The following is an 18401-nucleotide window of genomic DNA, read 5'->3' on the forward strand; positions in this document are numbered from 1 at the left end:
GCCTTGTGTTATAGTTTGATATCAAGTATTGTGATTCTTTTTACTGTGTTCTTCTTCATCAAAATTGCTGTAGCTATTTGGGCTCCTCTTTGGTTCTACATAAATTCTTGAAGTATTTGTTCAAGGTCTGTGAAAAATGTCATTGGTATTTTAACAGGGATTGCATTGAATCTATAAATTGCTTTGGGTAGTATGGACATTTTAATGATGTTGATTCTTTCCATCAATGAGCATGGTATATGCTTCCATTTATTTGTACCTTCCTTTATTTCTTTCTTCAGTGTTATGTAGTTTTCTGAGTACAGATCTTTTACCTCCTTGGTTAAGTTTATTCCTAGGTACTTTATTTTTCTTGTTGCTATGGTAAATGGAATTTTTCTTTCAGTTTCTATCTCTGAGATTTTATTGTTGGTGTACAGAAATGCCTTCGATTTCTGAATATTGACTTTGTACCCTGCTATTTCACCGAATCCACTTATTAGTTCGAGTAGTTTTTTTGTGGAGTCTATAGGGTTTTCTATGTACACTATCATGTCATCTGCAAATAATGACAGTTTTACTTCCTCTTTTCCAATTTGGATGCCTTTAATTTCTCTTTCTTGTCTGATTGCTGTGGCTAGAACTTCCAATACTGTGTTTAATAAGAGTGGAGAGAGTGGACACCTTGTCTTGTTCCTGACCTCAGGGGGAATGTTCTCTGTTTTTGCCCATTGAGTATGATGTTGGCTTCAGGTTTCTCATTTATGGCCTTTATTATGTTGAGGTATGCTCCCTCTACTCCCATTTTGCTGAGAGTTTTCCATACTATGCTTCTTAATTCTTGTATCATCTCCCTCCCTTTCCCCTCTACCCTCTCCCTGCTAACCTCCCCCCAGAATATTCCCCAAACTTATAATTCTTTTCCCAGTCTTGTTGCCTACTTAGTCTGCCTTTGTTTGGATTCCCTAGCTTCTGTTGTTGGTTATTATGATACAGTTTTCATTTTAATGCTCATAGTTTTGATCCTCCTTCTCCTAAACAAGTCCTTTTAAGATTTCATATGACAGTGGTTTTGATCTGATGAACTCCTTCAGTTTTACTTTGTCCTGGAAGCACATTCTCGGCCCTCCTATTATAAATGACAGCTTCACTGGATAGAGTAATTGTGGTTGTAAATTTTTGCTTTTCATTACTTTTAATATTTCTCACCAGTCCCTTCTTCCCTACAGGGTCTCTTTTTAGAAATCAGTTGATAGGCTTATGGGGGCCACTTTGTACATAATGTTCTTCTTCTCTCTTGCTGCTTTTAAGATTCTCTTTATCCTTAATTTTTTTTTTTTAATTTTGATTATAACGTGTCTTGGTGTGGTTCTCCCCGGGTCGAGATTTTTGGAACTCTCTGTGCTTCCTGGACCTGTAAGTCTATTTCCTTCCCCAAGTTAAGGAAGTTCTACTTCATTATTTTTTCACATAATTTTTCAATTTCTAGTTCTTCTTCTTCACCTTCTGGCAACCCTATGATTCAGATGTTTGCCTGCTTATAGCTGTCCCACAGGTTTCTGAGCCTCTCCTCATTTTCCTCACTTTTTGTTTCCTCTTCTTGCTTTGGTTGACTGTTTGTTCCTTCCCTATGTTCTGATTTGTTGATTTGATCTCTGGTTTTCTTTCCCCCACCACTAGTTTCATGTGTTTTTGTTCATTTCAGCAGGACTAGCCTCCATTCCTTCCCTGTCTTGTTTAAGATCTGCTGTTAGGTCTGTAAGCATTTTTATAACCAAAGCTCTGAACTGTGCCTCAGAAAGATTTCCTTTCTGCTGAGCCTTTAGATTAGATATTTGCTGTCTGGTCAACTGTGTCACTGGGATCTCTATCATGATCTGTGCCATCCTGACAGTTTTCTGTTTACCTTTGCTTCCTGGGCAGGGCTGTCACACCTCCTACACTATAGGGGGCAAAGACCCATGCACTCGTCACAACCAGGCGTCCCATCACACCACGATGTGGCATTTTGTGTGGGGGCGGGGGTCCAAGATGGATTCCTGCCCTTCACTCTGCACTGAGAGACTAGGAGTCTCTTCCTCTATCCCCACCCTCTCCATGCCTCACAGTCCAGGGCAATGGAGATATGCCTTCCCTGGCTTTGTAATTGCAAGATGAGGGGTGTGGTCTGCAGCTGAGGGTGCTCCCCAGGCACTTCTCGCCTCCCCCTAAATACCGGTGTCTGTGCTTACTACTGTTCTGCCTCCATCGCTGCTGTTGCCACAGATAGCACAGCTTGAAGTCTCCTCTCCGGCTTCATCCCTCCTACTTGTCCATACAAGCACTGCTTCTTTGTAACTTCATATGTTGGACTTTCATTTATTTTCTGGAACTTCTGGTTATTTCTGGTTTCACAGTAGTTGTATTCCTTCTTAGTTGTGGAGGGAGTTGGAGCATGTCAGTCTAGACCTCCATCTTGGCCGGAAGTCTTCTGTGTTTGTTTGCTTCTGTATCCCAGAAAGAGCTGTCACTCCTACTACATTGTAAGGGGCAGAGCCTTAGGTATTCATCAGTAATGGGCAACCTGTTTCACCATGTTGTGGTGCTGTATGCAGGGGAGGGGTCTGAGAAGGAACAATGCCACTCGCCCAGCACTCACCCCTTTTCCAGACACTTCTCCCACTTCCACACCAGACTGGTGCCTCTCTAGCTTCTTCCCTGGTCGTCGTTCCCAGAGTGGGTGGGTCTGTGGATATTCTAGGTCCTTGGGGGCCCTTAAACAAGTCTACTTTGCTGACAGACCAGCATTTTCTGCCTCTGTCTTAACCCCCTCTGGTTTGCACAGTCAGAAGCAATGAGTCTTGATTTTTCCCTGCTGCTGGGACAGTGAGCTGCGAGTTCCATTGAGGAGCTAGGAACACTCTCCAGATGTCCCTCCTGACTTTTTAAAACATGTAACTGTGCTTTCTGACAGCCTGCTGTTGTGGCTGCTGCTGCCACCACCACACCATGTCTTCTCTGCCCTGGCTCTGCCCCTCCTACCTGTCTGGATGAGTATTTCTCCTTTATATCTTTATTTGCTGGGTTTCCATGCACTTTGTATTTCTGGAACTTCTGGTTGTTTCTAATTTTGAGGTAGTTGTATTCCTTCTTAGTTGTGGAGGGAGACGCAGCATGTCTGTGTACACCTCCATCTTGACTGGAAGTTTGTTTGTTGATTTATTGATGATAGCCATTCTGACTGGTGTGAGGTGATAGCTCATTGTGTTTTAATTTGCATTTCTCTGATTATTAGTGATGCTGAGCATCTTTTTGTATGTTTATTGGTCACCTGTATGTCCTCTTCGAAGAAATACCTATTTAAATCCTCTGTTAATTTTAAAAATCAGATTGTTTTTCTGGTTTTAAGGTGCATCAGTTGCATCTTATACATTTTGATATTAACCCCTTATTGGATGTATCACTGGAGAATAGCTCTTCCATTTCATACGATGATGGCTTTCTTCACTGTGAAAAATTTTTTTAGTTTGATACGGTTCCATTTGTAAATTTTTTCTTTTATTTCCTTTGCCCAAGGAGACATATACTAAAAGATATTGCTAAGAGTGAGGTCAAAGTGTTTACTGTTGTTTCCTTCTAGGAGTTTTATGGTTTTGGGTCTTATATTTAAATCTTTAACCCATTTTGAGTTTACTCTTATACATGGTATAAGAAAGTGATCTAGTTTCATTTTTTTGCATACAACTGTCCAGCTTTACTAATACCCTTTATTGAAGACACTGTATTTACCCCATTGTATATTCCTGCCTCCTTTGTCCATGCCAGTATCATGCTGTTTTGATTACTCTAGCTTTGTAGTATAGTTTGATATCAGGTAGTAGATACCTCCAACTTTGTTTTTCTTTCTCAAGATTTTTTTTTTCTTTTGCTTTTCAGGATCTTTTGTGATTCCATATACATTTTAGGATTATTTGTTCTAAAAATCCCATTGATATTTTGATAGCAAATGCATTGAATATGCAAATGGTTTTGGCTAGCTTAGAAATTTTAATAATGTTAATTCTTTCTATTTATGAGCATGGTATATAGGATAAGTAATATTGATAAGAGTATTTTCTAGGTTGGTATAAATATTTAAAATAAAACATGGATTATAAATACCATATATGCAGGTACCATTGTAGAGAAAGATATGACATTATTTTTGGGGTTGGGCAACTGAAAATTAAGAAATTATATGTTTTTTGGAGGATGTCTTTGTCTGCTCAGGCTGCTGTAAAAAATACCAGATGTTGGGTGGCTTAAACAACAGATATTTATTTATCACAGTTCTGGAGACCAGGAATTCAAGCTCAAGTCACTGGCAGATCCAGTGTCTGGTAAAAGCATGCTTTCTGGTGTGCAAATGCCTGTATTCTCATTATATCCTTATGTGACAGAAAGTAGAGAAAAAAGCAAGCTTTCTCTTGTCTCTTCTTTTAAGAATACTAAATCCTATCATGAAGGCTTCACCCTCATGACCTAATTTCCTTTCATGGGCCTCATATCCAAATACCATCTCATTGGGGATTATGGTTTCAACCTATGAACTTGGGAAGGGAGACACAAATGTGCAATCTATAACAGAGGGCCTTGAACAGAAAAACTAGAGTGTGTGTTCTATTTTGAAATTGATTGTGAATGTTTTTTGAGAAAACAAAATAGTAGGTGGAAAGTAATATGATGCCAGGAGTATGTAGCAGGATTAATATGCTTTTGAATACATGACAAATTAGAACAAGAATTGAGTAGACCTTGAACTAAGGAAATGTTTTAAGAAGTTATTGTAATAACTCAAGAATGGATTAATGAACACCGAAATTGTAGTCATGGCAATAATAATACAATTTAGGGGAGAGAGGGAGAGTTAGGAATATATTTGATGTCTGAATCCAGTCATTTGCATTTGTCTACAGGTTAGAAAGCTGTAGTGAATTTCTGCTGAATATTTTCTGAGGTGGAAAAACAACTTTGTAATGTGGTAGTGAAATACGGTGGCTGCTGGCCCCAGATGGCTCAGTTTGTTGCAGCTGTAAATCACCGTATAAATGCCTTGCAACAGGAAACACTGGTGCCAGACACAAATTGTGTAAAACTGAAACAGAGGACATATGGTACTCTCAAAAAAATAAATATAAACAGTTTAACAGGAAAGAGAATTTGGCACAAATAAATTAATTGGAAGTTAAACATGTCACCTGTGTGGATAATCTACTATGCCCACAACTAATTATGTTGCCAGAGATTAACACCCACTTAAAAAATACAACCACAGCATTTGCATTTGACAGAGATATAGTTCTCTTCAACTTTGTGGATTTAACACATGAAGTCATTGAAATATCAATGGCAAATTGCTGCAAATTGAAAACTATACTCCCATAAATTTTGACCAAAAAAAAAAAAAAAAAGATTACTGGTAATTTTAAGATGTTATAATCATTCTATTTTACCTGATATAAATATTATAGGACAGCAGAAGGTGGCAAAGTTTTTCGTAGAAAATATCTTATTGTCCTGAAATTGAGCAAAGGCTATAAATGCATAGATGTCAAAGTGTATGCTACACATTTTTTTTTTTTAGTGTAATGTTTAACTAGTGCCTCTACTGTCATCAGCAGAAGCACATTCTTCAACTTTTTGGATTAGAATCTAAAGCAATATGATTTCTGAATAGTTTAAACTGAAACTAAAGTGGTGACATTTGTCCTAGGGGATAAATTAATAGGAAAGAGGATAGTGATGTGCACTAACTATATGGGCCTGTGAGTGTACTCAGAGTTATTTAATTTCTATCACCATGTACAACTTCCCTTATGATAGCCCAGGAGGATCTCTATAGCTGGCTTATGGGACTGGCAGGGACTAAAAATGAGAGAAAGAGAAAGAGAGAGAGAGAAGGGGAGAGAGAGAGCAAGAACACAAACTTCTCCATGATGTATCTTACATAATGGCTGAAAGGTCAAGGAGCAAAGGACTAGTTTTTGTGCCTCGGTATGAACTTCCCTCTGAATTCTGGCATTCTATAGTTTTAATATAACTGTCTCTCCTCTTCCGTTCATCTTTGTTTCAGCATACCCATGCTTTTGAGGGTTTGGAGGATGAATCCAAGAATGTTTTGTTTATATAATTTATTTGTTTATTATGCACATTTAAAGTAATGTATATTTTATTAATTTAGAAATATTACTTGTCTATTAAAAATATTTAGTTCAAATTATTTACATGCATTTTTGCCATCACTATCTTTATGATCTCTGGGCAGTTTTTCAGAGAATGTCCACAGAGTGTGAGTATGAATTATGACTAAATCCAGTTTTTAACACAATGCCTCATCAGTTTTAACCCATAGATCTAGCAACATTCAGTGAGGGACTCCACATCTTATCAGGATCAACCTAACAGAGTGTCTTAATTTGCATTCACATGAAACCTACAGTTAGATTGGTGAGAATAGCAGAGCTGAAATGTGCAGTAATAGTATCTGAAACCAGTATATGAAAGTTCAGTAAATATAAGCACTCTAAGCTTATACAGCTCAATGTCACTAACTTCTCTTATGGTAGGGCTATCTGCTGTTTCTCCACTCTCCTAATGTTTGAAGGTTGGGTCTCTGTCCAGAGGCTCTGGAATGCTCTTTGGAAAACAGCTGTACCAGATCTAGTCCATAGTTGTGGCCTAGTAACTCCTTCGGAAAGCAAAACCATCTATCCTTGTAAGTCAAATAATGGACCAAAGCAGGTGCCTACCTATATAGCGTATCACCCTGACTCCAAGAAATATGCAGTAGTGTAGTGAGTATATTCATAAGAAAGCAGTAGAGTATAATGGAGTTCACCACTGGTCTTAGACTGCTGGAGATATGATCATGTCATCTTCACTTCCATTTAAATTTTTTGAGATATACACTTAATGATGCCATTGGAAAAGTCACCCTCTACTACACATACTCATTCACATTACATTAAGAAGTTGATGCTCTTATGTTCTATTGGTACACATTTATAATCTCTAAAAGTAACCACTGGCTGTATTGCTTTTTTATTAAGTTTTAATTTTTATCAAAGTTATACATGACTAAAGTTTAAAGAGACAAATGGTTTTCACATATTTTGTTGTGAAAACGTGCAGTCTATGTTCCTTTACTCTTACTTTTGGTGGATTATTTTGGAATATATTTCTATGTCTCTAAATAATGCACTTTATCACCACTTATTGCTTTATCAATTAAGAATGACCTTTTGACTTTCAGTTAAGGAACCCACACCTTGAGCTCTCACCATTCCCACTCTTGACCGCACACATGCCACTTCCCAGCCCACACCTTTTGGTAGAGTTTAATACATTGAAAGTTGATCCATGTAGTGAATCTTGGTAATTTTGTTTTCCTTGCACAACTTTGTTTTACCGGAGGTCATAATTTTCTTAATATTTTCTCAAGATGTTGAGACACATCACATGTTCTTATCAGTTTTTTCTTCCTGAAAAAATCTCTCTGAAGAGTTTTCTGCCCTATCGCAGTCTGAACTTTTTCTCTTCTTTGCTGGAGTATGACTGTTATTATAGAAACTAGCTGCATCATCTGGGAATTTTTTCCCTTTCCCTAGTGAGAATGCGGTTTCTCTTTGTTTCTTCTTTCTTGGCTTACACTTTCATTTTCATGAAGTTTATCCTCCTGCAGATTTCTGAGAAAGGGGCAAAACTTTCAAAATCCTGCATGTCAAAAATGAATTTTATCTTCACATTTCACTTTGAATTTGGCTGTATACATACCTCCTTCCTTCAGTATTTTAAATTTATTGCTATATATCTTTAAGGTCCCAGTTGTGGCTCTTGAAGTATGATGATACCATTTGCATGTAATGTGTTTTTTACTGTTTTCTTTGCCACCAGAGATCTGAAATAATACATGATAATACACCTTAGTGTAGTATAATTTAACCTATTGTCCTGCATTTTTCAATATAAGAAAAGCATAAAATGTCCTTTAATTATGAGACTTTCTTGGTAAAATTTCTTATTTTCTACATTGCTTTTTCTGTTATTTCCTCTTTAAAATGAAGATCTAAATATTTATTAGAAATCATAGTTTTGCTATGTAATTTTTATTATTGAAACTATTTGTTCCAATCATTTTTGTAATTTTATTTATCATTTTGCTTTTTTTAAATGAAAATTTTACCCAGTTTTATTTTCCAACACTTCTACTTAGTTTTTTACTTTTGTAATCATATGCTTAATTTCAAAGAGCTCTTTTGTTTTTTTATTTTGGGAATACTCCTAACAGCATTATTTCAGTCTTTATGGATACATTAGATTATTTTTATCTCTTTGAATATTTTAATAATTTTTACAATTTATTCTCTTCTTATAGTTCTTGTTTCCACTCAGGTTGTTATCTTTTCCATGAAAGTCTTTACTCAGATGTTGGTTATTTTTGTTTACTGCTCCCATTTAAGAGTAGGGGTCCAAAAATTTATTTTAAAAGTCTGAGGGCAAAATTAGGGTTTATGTACCATGAGTATTACTGTAGATGATATGGCTGAATCTTTTTGGGGGTGAACCTCTGATGTTAACATCTTCCAGGTCTTTCTTCTTTAAGTAGTCAGATTCTCTGAAAAAGACCCTTTGAAATTTCTACATGGAATGTAATGAGTCTAACAGCTGATGGTGTTCTGAGTAGGAAGAGTGAATTGGGGTCTAATAATCCAGAAAGCAATAAGTACATAATCTCTCTGTATTTGGTACTATACTTCTGTCCTAAACTGTTTCTGGCACTCCCCTAATCCAGAGGCTCTGTTTTTTAATAAATAAAGCTTCAGTCTTTTGCTGAGGTAGAAGAGAGGATCTGAAGAACTGGTGCTCCAATCAATTCTTCTTATTTCAGGATATATATTTTTTAATCATAATTTTTAATGTGAACTGGTGCCATCAATTCTTGCACTCTCCATATCATGACTGATATGCCAAAGGTGAAAGATAAAGATAGAGTCCTGGGGACAGCAAGAGACAGGCAGAGAGTTGCCTACAGGGGGTTTCCTATAGGACTATCAGCTGATTTCTCAGAGTACACTTTGCAGGCAGGAAGGGGCTGGCAAGCAGTATTCAATGTGATGAAAAGCAACCTACAACCAAGATTACTCTATCCAGCAAAGCAATCATTTGGAATGGAAGGGCAGATGAAGTACTTCCCAGACAAAGTAAAGCTAAAGGAGCTCATCATCACCAAGCCATTATTATATGAAATGTCAAAGGGACTTACTTAATTTAAGAAAAAGAAGATCAAAACTATAAACACTAAAATGACAACAAACTCACAACTATCAACAACTGAAGCTAAAAAATTAAAACAAAACCCAACTAAGCAAACCAGAATAGGAACAGAATCATAGGTATGGGGGTCATTTAGAGGGTTTTCAGCTGGGTGGGGGGAGGGGGGGAAATGGGGAAATGGTGCAGGGACCAAGAAGCATAATCAGTTGGTACAAAATAGACAGGGGTATGTTAAGAATAATATAGGAAAGGGTGAAGCCAAAGAACTTATATGCACGACCCATGGACATGAACAAAGGGGGTGAGATTGCTGGAGGGAAGGGGGGTACTGGGCGGAGGGGAGCAAAGGGGAAAAAATTGGAACTACTGTAACAACATAATCAATAAAATATACTTAAGAAATCTTCTAGAGATGTTTTATATTCAAAAGAAAACAAATATTTCTGAGTAATTAATCTTAAATCATGGTTGACCTTCTGGTGGTTTGATTGATATAAGATAATGTATGAAACAGGCACTTTTAAGCAGAAAGTACTATAAACTTTTTATTATAGTCTCACAATTATCATTTACTGTGCTGAATATTGAAACATACATTACTTTTTATATACATTATTTATATACATTACTTTTATTTTTTTAAGTTATATTTTATTGATTACGCTATTACAGTCCTGTTTTTTCACCCTTTTGCTCCACTCCACCCAACACCCCCCACTTTCTCAGGCAATTTTCCCACCATTGTTCATATTCATGGGTCATGCGTGTAAGTGCTTTGGCAACTCCATTTCCTATACTGTACTTTACATCCCCATAGCTATTATGTAACCACCTATTTGTACTTTTTAATGCCTTCACCTCTTCACCCATTCTCCCACATCCCTCTCCCATCTGGCATCCGTAAAATGCTCTCCATATCCATGATTCTGTCTGTTCTTGTTTCCTTAGTTTGTTTTTTAGATTCAATTATTGATACTATATATTTTTTGCCATTTTATTTTTCATAGTTTTGATCTCCTTTTTCTTAAATAAGTCCTTTTAACATTTCATATAATAATGGTTTGGGATGATAAACTCTTAGGTTTTTTTCTTGTCTGGGGAGCTCTTTATCTGCCCTTCAATTTGAAATTATAGCTTTGATGGGTAGAGAAATCTTGGCTATAGGTCCCTGCTTTTCATGACTTTTAATATTTCTTGCCAATTCCTTTTAGCCAGCAAAGTTTCTTTTGAGAAATCATCTGACAGTCTGATGGGAATTCATCTGTGGGTAACTAACTTCTTTTTCTCACTGCTTTTAATATTCTCTCTATATTTAACCTTTGGTATTTTAATTATGATGTGTCTTGGAGTGGACCCCTTTGCATCCATCTTGTTTGGAACTCTCTCTTCTTCCTTTATGTGCATGTCGGTTTCCTTCACCAAATTAAGGATGTTTTCTTTCATTATTTTTTTCAAATAGATTTCCAAATTCTTGCTCTTTCTCTTTTCCTTCTGGTACATCTAGGATGAGAATGTTGGACTTCTTGAAGTAGTCCCAGAGACTGCTTATACTACCTTCATGTTTTTCTTCTTCTTTTTCTGGTTGGTTGCCTTATGATTCCTTATGTTCCAAACCATTGATTTGATTCTCAGTTTCATCCATTCTACTGTTATTTCCCTGTAAAGTGTTCTTTAGTTCAATTAGTGTATTCATTGTTTCTGACTGGGTTTTTTTAATTTAATTTTATTGTTTTTCTATTAGAGTTATCCCATTTTCCCCCATTGATCACTGCATCCCATCTAGGCCACCCCTTCTCCCATAGTCATTCCCCACCCCATTGTCCATGTCCAGGGGTTATTTATACTAGTTCTTTACTAAAACCTTCCCCTACTTAGCCTCCTTCGCTCCTTCGCCCCTCCCCCCTAATAGCTGTCATTCTGTTCCTTGTTCAATTTTGTTCATTTGTTTGTGTTGTTCATTAGTCTCCTGTATCAGGTGATATCATATGATATTTTTCTTTTATCGCCTGGCTTATTTTGCTAAGAATAATTCTCTCTATTTCAATCCATGTTGTCACAAATGGCAGCAGTTCCTTCTTTCTTTCTGCTACATTGTATTCCATTGTGTAAATGTATGCCAGTTTTTTAATTCACTCATCTACAGTTGGTCACTTAGGCTGTTTCCAGCACTTGGCTATTGTAAATAACACTGCTGTGAACATAGGGGTGCATAAGTCCTATTGAATTGAGGTTTCAGGATTCTTCAGGCATAATCCTAGCAATGGAATTGCTGGTTCAAAAGGCAGCTTTTAGTTTTTTTTTTATAGGGAATTACATACTGTTTTCCATACTGGCTGCAAGAGCCTGCATTCCTACCAGCAGCGCACTACAGTTCCATTTTCTCTGCATCCTCCCCAGCACTTGTTGTTTGTTGATTTGTTGATGATGGCCATTCTGACTGGTGTAAATGATATCTCATCGTGGTTTTTATTTGCATCTCCCTGATGGCTAGTGATGTTGAGCATTCTTTCATATGCCTATGGACCCTATGTATATCCTCCTTGGAGAAGTGTTTATTCAGGTCCTTTGCCCATTTTTTATTTGACTGTCTGTCTTCTTGGTGTTGATATATATAAGTTCTTTATATATTTTGGAGATTAATCCCATGTCTGAGGTATCATTGGTAAATATGTTTTCCCACATGGTTGGTTCCCTTTTTATCTTGCTGAGGAGTTCTTTTGTTGAGCAGAAACTCTTTAGTTTGATGTAGTCCCATTTGTTTATTCTTTCCTTTATTTCCTTTGCCTTAGGAGATGTATTGGTGAAAATATTGCTACATGGGATATCCAAAATTTCCGGCCTATGCCTTTCTCTAGGACTTTTATGATGTCATGGCTTACATGTAAGTCTTTGATCCATCCTGAGTTTATTCTGGTGTGTGGTGTAAGTTGGTGGTCTATTTTCATTTTGTTTCACATCCTTGTCCAGTTCTCCCAGCACCATTTGTTGAAGAGGCTCTTCTCACTACATTTTATGTTCTTTCCCCCTTTGTCAAATATTAGTTGACCATATAGACTGGGTTTTATTTCTGGGCTCCATTGTCTGTTCTTTTGATCTATATGTTCTTATGCCAGTACCAGACTGTTTTGATCATAGCTGCTTAGTAGTATAGTTTGATATCGGGTACTGTGATTCCTCCTCCTGTGTTCTTCTGTCTCAAGATTACTGTGGCTATTCGGGGTCTTTTTTGGTTCCATGTAAATTTTTGAAGTATTTGTGCTAGGTCTGTGAAATAGCCACTGGTATTTTAATATGGATTGCATTGAATCTGTAAATTGTTTTGGGTAGTATAGACTTTTTAATGATGTTGATTCTTCCCATCCATGAACATGGTATATGCTTCCATTTATTTGTATCTTACTTAATTCCTTTCTTCACTGTTATGTTCTTTTCCGAGTACAGGTCTTTTATATCTTTGGTTAAGTTTATTCCTAGGTACTTTATTTTTTTTTGTTGCTATAGTAAATGGCTTTTTTCCCCTAGTTTCTTTCTGATATTTTATTGTTGGTGTAGAGTAATGCCATTGATTTCTGAATATTGTCTTTGTAGACTGATATTTTGCCATATTTACTTATTATATCAAGTAGATTTTTAGTGGAGGAGTCTATAGGGTTTTCTAAGTACACTATCATGTCATCTGCAAATAATGACAGTTTTACTTCCTCTTTTCCAATTTGGATGCCTTTTATTTCTTTTTCTTGTCTGATTGCTGTGGCTAGAATTTCCAAGACTATGTTGAATAGGAGTGGAGAGAGTGAACATTCTTGTTTTGTTCCTGACCTTAGGGGGAATGTTTTCAATTTTTGTCCATTGAGTATGATGTTGGCTTCGGGTTTCTATATAATTATGTTAAGGTATGCTTCTTCTATTCCCATTTTGCTGAGTGTTTTCATCATAAATGGGTGTTGTACCTTATCAAATGCTTTTTCAACATCTATTGATATGATCATATGATTTTTGTCTTTCATTTTGTTCATGTGGTGTGTTACATTTATGGATCTGAGAATATTAAACCATCCTTGCATCCCTGGGATGAATCCCACTTGGTCATGGTGTATGGTCTTTTTAATGTGTTGCTGGATCCTGTTTTCCAATATTTTGTTGAAGATTTTAGCATCTATGTTCCTCAGCGATATTGGCCTGTAGTAATTAGGATAATACTGGCTTCATAGAAAGAATTTGGGAATCGTCCCTGTTCTTGGATTTTTGGGAATATTTTGAGGAGGGTAAGCAATAGTTCTTCCATAAATGTTTTGTAAAATTTGCCTGTGAAGCCACCTAGGCTTCAGGTTCAGGGCTTTTGTGTGCTGGAGTTTTTTTTTATTACTATTTCAATATCACTCTTTGTTATTGGTCTGTTCATGCTTTCTATTTCTTCTTGATTCAGTTTTAGAAAATTATATGTTTCTAGAAATTTGTCTATTTCATCTTGGTTGTCAAGTTTCTTGCCATTCTGTTGTTTGTAGTAATTTCTTACAATTTATTGTCGTCGTCGTCGGCAGCCGTCCGTCTCAAGAGACGATGGCATAGCTTCTTGAGAGTCTATCTGCACCGCCGAGAATGGCTGTGCAGTCCGATTCGGGAGTGACAATCCCTGCCGCACTTGGTACAGGTGAAGGCAGATGGCTGTTGTTGCTGCTGTTGACGCTGCTTCCGCCTCGATCTTTTCTGGACCGCCTCCTCGTTGCGCGCAGCCTCCGCGCGTGACGTACCTTGCCTGACCGCGAGCCTCCAGGCTAGGCGGTCGTCTGCTTGAACTTCCCATGTGTTGAGATTGATGGAGCATTGTGTCATGTCCTTTTTGCAGATGTCTTTGAACCGCAGTTTTGGGCGCCCTGTCATCCTCTTGCCTTCTGCTAGCTCGCCGTAGAGGAGGTCTTTGGGGATACGGCCTGCATCCATTCTTTTGACATGGCCGAGCCACCTGAGGCGTCTCTCGCTAAGAACTGCATGCAAACTGCTCATATTGGTTCGCTTCAGCACCTCGGTGTTGGGGACCTTATCCTGCCAGGCGACATGCAGGACGCGTCGCAGGCACCTCATGTGGAAGCTGTTGAGTTTCCTTTCGTGCCTTGCGTAGGTGGTCCACGTCTCGCTGCCATAGAGGAGAGTGCTGAGTACACAGGCTTGGTAGATGCGCAGTCTGGTTTTCTCAGTGAGGCTGGAATTATTCCACGCTCGCCGATTCAGTCTGGCCATAACTGTGGCTGCCCTGGCGATTCTCCGGTTGACCTCCAAGTCGACTGACAGAGAGCTTGAGATGGTGGACCCGAGGTAAGTGAAGTCGTTGACAACCTCCAGGGTGTATCCGTCGATGGTGATGCATGGGGGAGTCCCCGTGCCTTGAGCCATAACATTCGTCTTCGTCAGGCTGATGGCTAGTCCGAACTCCTTGCATGCGTGGGAAAGGCAAGTGACTAGCTGCTGGAGTCCCTCTTCGGAGTGTGATGTCAAAGCTGCGTCGTCGGCGAAGAGCATCTCACGGATGAGCACCTCTTTGACTTTGGTCTTGGCTCGTAGACGGGCCAGGTTGTAGAGCTTGCCATCGGATCTGGTGTGAATGAAGACACCCTCGCTGCAGTCCTTAAAAGCGTATTGGAGGAGCATGGAGAAGAAGATTCCGAACAGCGTAGGCGCGAGGACGCAGCCCTGCTTTACTCCGCTGCTGACTGGGAAGGCCTCAGAGGTTGCGCCGTTGTAGGACACCGTGCTGTGCATGTTGTCGTGAAAGGACATGACCACAGCAAGCAGATGTGGTGGACAGCCAATCTTCCGTAGCAAGCTGAAGAGTCCGCTTCGACTGACCAGATCAAACGCCTTCGTGAGGTCAATAAAGGCGAGGTAGAGTGGTTTATGCTGCTCGTGACACTTCTCCTGCAGCTGGCGTTGGGAGAAGATCATGTCCACTGTTGATCGGCCAGCTCTGAAGCCACACTGGGACTCTGGGTAGACGCGGGAAGCAAGGGTCTGCAGGCGGGCAAGAGCGACCCGGGCGAATACTTTGCCGACGACGCTGAGGAGAGAGATGCCCCGGTAGTTGTTGCAGTCGCTGCGGTCTCCTTTGTTCTTGTACATGGTGATAATGTTGGCGTCTCTCATATCCTGGGGGATGTAACCCTCCTTCCAGCAGAGACAGAGTAGATGGTGGAGCGGCTGTAGCAGGACTGGTTTCCCGCTCTTTAGGATTTCTGGAGGGATTCCGTCGCTTCCTGGTGCTTTCCCGCAAGCGAGGCGGTCGATGGCTTTGCCGAGCTCTGCCGCAGTAGGTGGGGTGTCTAGCTCCTCCATGACTGGTAGGTCTGGGATGGCGTTAAGAGCAGTGTCTGTTACGGTGTTCTTCATTGCGTACAGCTCGAGGTAGTGCTCGGTCCACCGCCGCATTTGCTGTTCCTGGTCAGTGATGACCTCACCTGTCTTGGACTTAAGGGGGGCGATCTTGGAGGGGATTGGGCCTGTTGCCTTCTTGATACCCTCATACATTCCTCGTGCGTTGCCTATATCGGCGGCTTCCTGAATGCTTCTGCACAGGTTTAGCCAATAGGTGTTGGCACAGTGGCGGGCGGTCTTCTGGACTTTGTTCCTGGCAGCCCGTAGAGCTTGAAGTGTACTGGGAGTGGGCATGACCTTGTAAGCCAGTAGGGCCTTCCTCTTAGCCTCGATCACGGGTTCCATTTCTTCCCAATGAGCCTCGTACCAGTCAGCGTTCTTCCGCTCTTTCTTACCGTAAGCAATAATGGCGGAGTTGTATATGGCGTCGCGGAGACGTGGCCAATTGGATTCGATAATGTCATCTGCCGCCACTCCCTCGCCGAGTGCATCTTCCATCTTGTTGATGAATTGCTGGGTCTTAACTGGGTTGCTGGCACAACTGGTGTTGATGCGTGGGCGACCCTTCATCTTGGAGTGGTGCAACCTCTTCGGCATTATGCGCACCTTGCTTACCACGAGGGCATGGTCCGTGTCGCAGTCTGCACTGTGGTAGCTGCGGGTGAGGAGGGTGCTGCCAATATCCGTTCTTCTGGTGATGACGAGGTCAAGCTGGTGCCAATGGCGGGAGCGGGGGTGCCTCCATGACACCTGGTGGATCTCTTTGCACTTGAAGAATGTGTTTGTCACGCACAGGCCGTGGTGACACAAAAGCTCAAGCAGTCGCTGACCATTCTCATTGATCTTTCCTCTCCCAAAGTTTCCAAGGCAGGTGGGCCAGGCCATGTGGTCGGCTCCTACTCTTGCGTTGAAGTCTCCAAGGAGATAGAGAGCGTTACTTCTGGGAATCTTGGATAACGCTTCGTCCAGTGCATGGTAGAACTGTTCTTTCTCTTCAGTGGTGGCGCAGAGGGTTGGGGCATACGCGCTAAGAATGCTGACTGGGCCGAAAGTTGTTGACAATCGGAGGGTAAGTAATCTCTCTGTGCCTCCTGTGGGTGGCTCTATGGAGTTAACAAGCGTGTTCTTCACAGCGAACCCAACACCGTGCTGTCTTGGTTGGTCCGGAGACTTCCCTTGCCAGTAGAAGGTGTAGTTGGTTTCTCTGATAGTTCCGTTGTCGGCCAACCGGGTCTCCTGTAGAGCCGCAATGTCGATGTTTAGTCGTGCCAGTTCCCTATCGATGACAGCGGTTTTCCTGGCACCCTTGATCCACGGAAGGTCTGCAGTAAGTCCGGGGCACATGGTCCTGATGTTCCAGCTAGCGAGGCGAAGAGCCGGAGGCTTCTTTCTTGTTGTTTGCTTGGAATTAACTGGTGCGGGTGTTTTGTGGCCCACTTTTCGAGAGGCGCCTCTCTGATCCCCACGCACCCAGTGGGGCAGGCGAGCCATGGCGAGACGGTAGCTGTCCAGTGAGGTGCGATGACCTCTCCCACCGTCAGAGGAGACCCCTGGCGCTCGTTTCCTTCGCCAATCGGATGAGCTTATAACCGGTATCTGTCTCCTCCCGTGTTGAGTCGACATCTTGCGATGACGCTGGAGTGTCCTCTCAAGTGAAACTGAAGCTACAGAGCCTGGGCAGGGTGATATGGAGGGTCTGCTGTTGCCCATGCAGCAGACCCCCCCTCTCTTCGCAGCTGAAGGGTCCAAGGGAAAGACAAAGTCAATACAGCTTGGCTTCAGGTGCGCCGCAGGAGTTGCCGGTGTTGACTACAATGTCAAACCGCCTTAGGGACTCCGGCTCTGGATTTTCTGTCGGGGTTTACTCCCTTAGCCTTTCCCCTGAAGAGGTATGCCGCAAGGCAGCGGAGGTTTTTTGGAGTCAGAGTTTTCCTTCTCTGATTTTAGAGATGTCCTTCCTCTTTCCTCCTTTACAGTCTTGAGGGCAGCATTTACAGGCTAAAATAGAAAACTGGCTGTGTAACCTTCTAAGCAGATACTACCAATACCCTGCTTGGGTATACTCACCCAACAATAAACATCTCTTAAATGTCCTCCAAGTGCCATGCCTCGAATTAGTAAATGGCAGTGCAATGGCAGCCAAACATTTGGATCAGTTTCACTAAGTAAACCACCAACACAAGTAGGTTTTTAAAACAATAGAATAGTGTCTCATTTTATTAAAAATAATAACTATTTTTAAGCAACTTACCAGCAACACTGAATAAAAACCTGGCTGTGTTTCCCACTGTTTTAACTGCTCCTCAGCTGGCTTTAACACAGCAGTATCCTGACTGGTGGCCTGAGTTAAGACTTGAAGAACAACAGTGCTGGCACTATTGAGATCCATGGAAACCAATTGGCTCAGTCCGAATAGCCCAGCTCTCCAGCTTCCACTGTCCAACACGAAGTGGCGTCGGTTGGTCCCGCGCCCCACGCTTGCAAGTCCACGCGCCGCCGCCCACTGATGCCGAAAGCGGCTTCTAGGAACGTGCCATGTTCTGAGTCGCAGCTCTAAACGATGCGGACGCTAGAATATCGCGTCACAGACATCCACAGCAATAAAAAAGATCAAAATACTGATACACAAAACAACACAAATGAATCTCAAAAAGCATTACGCTAAGTGAAAGAAGCAAAGCATAAAAGTCTACATGAAGTTCTAGAAAATGCAAAATTATAGAGACAGAAAGTAGATCACTGGTTGCCTTGGGCTATGGGGCTAG

Source organism: Furipterus horrens, unplaced genomic scaffold, assembly GCF_987537825.1.
Source record: "Furipterus horrens unplaced genomic scaffold, mFurHor1.1.pri manual_scaffold_1, whole genome shotgun sequence".
NCBI lineage: Eukaryota > Metazoa > Chordata > Mammalia > Chiroptera > Furipteridae > Furipterus > Furipterus horrens.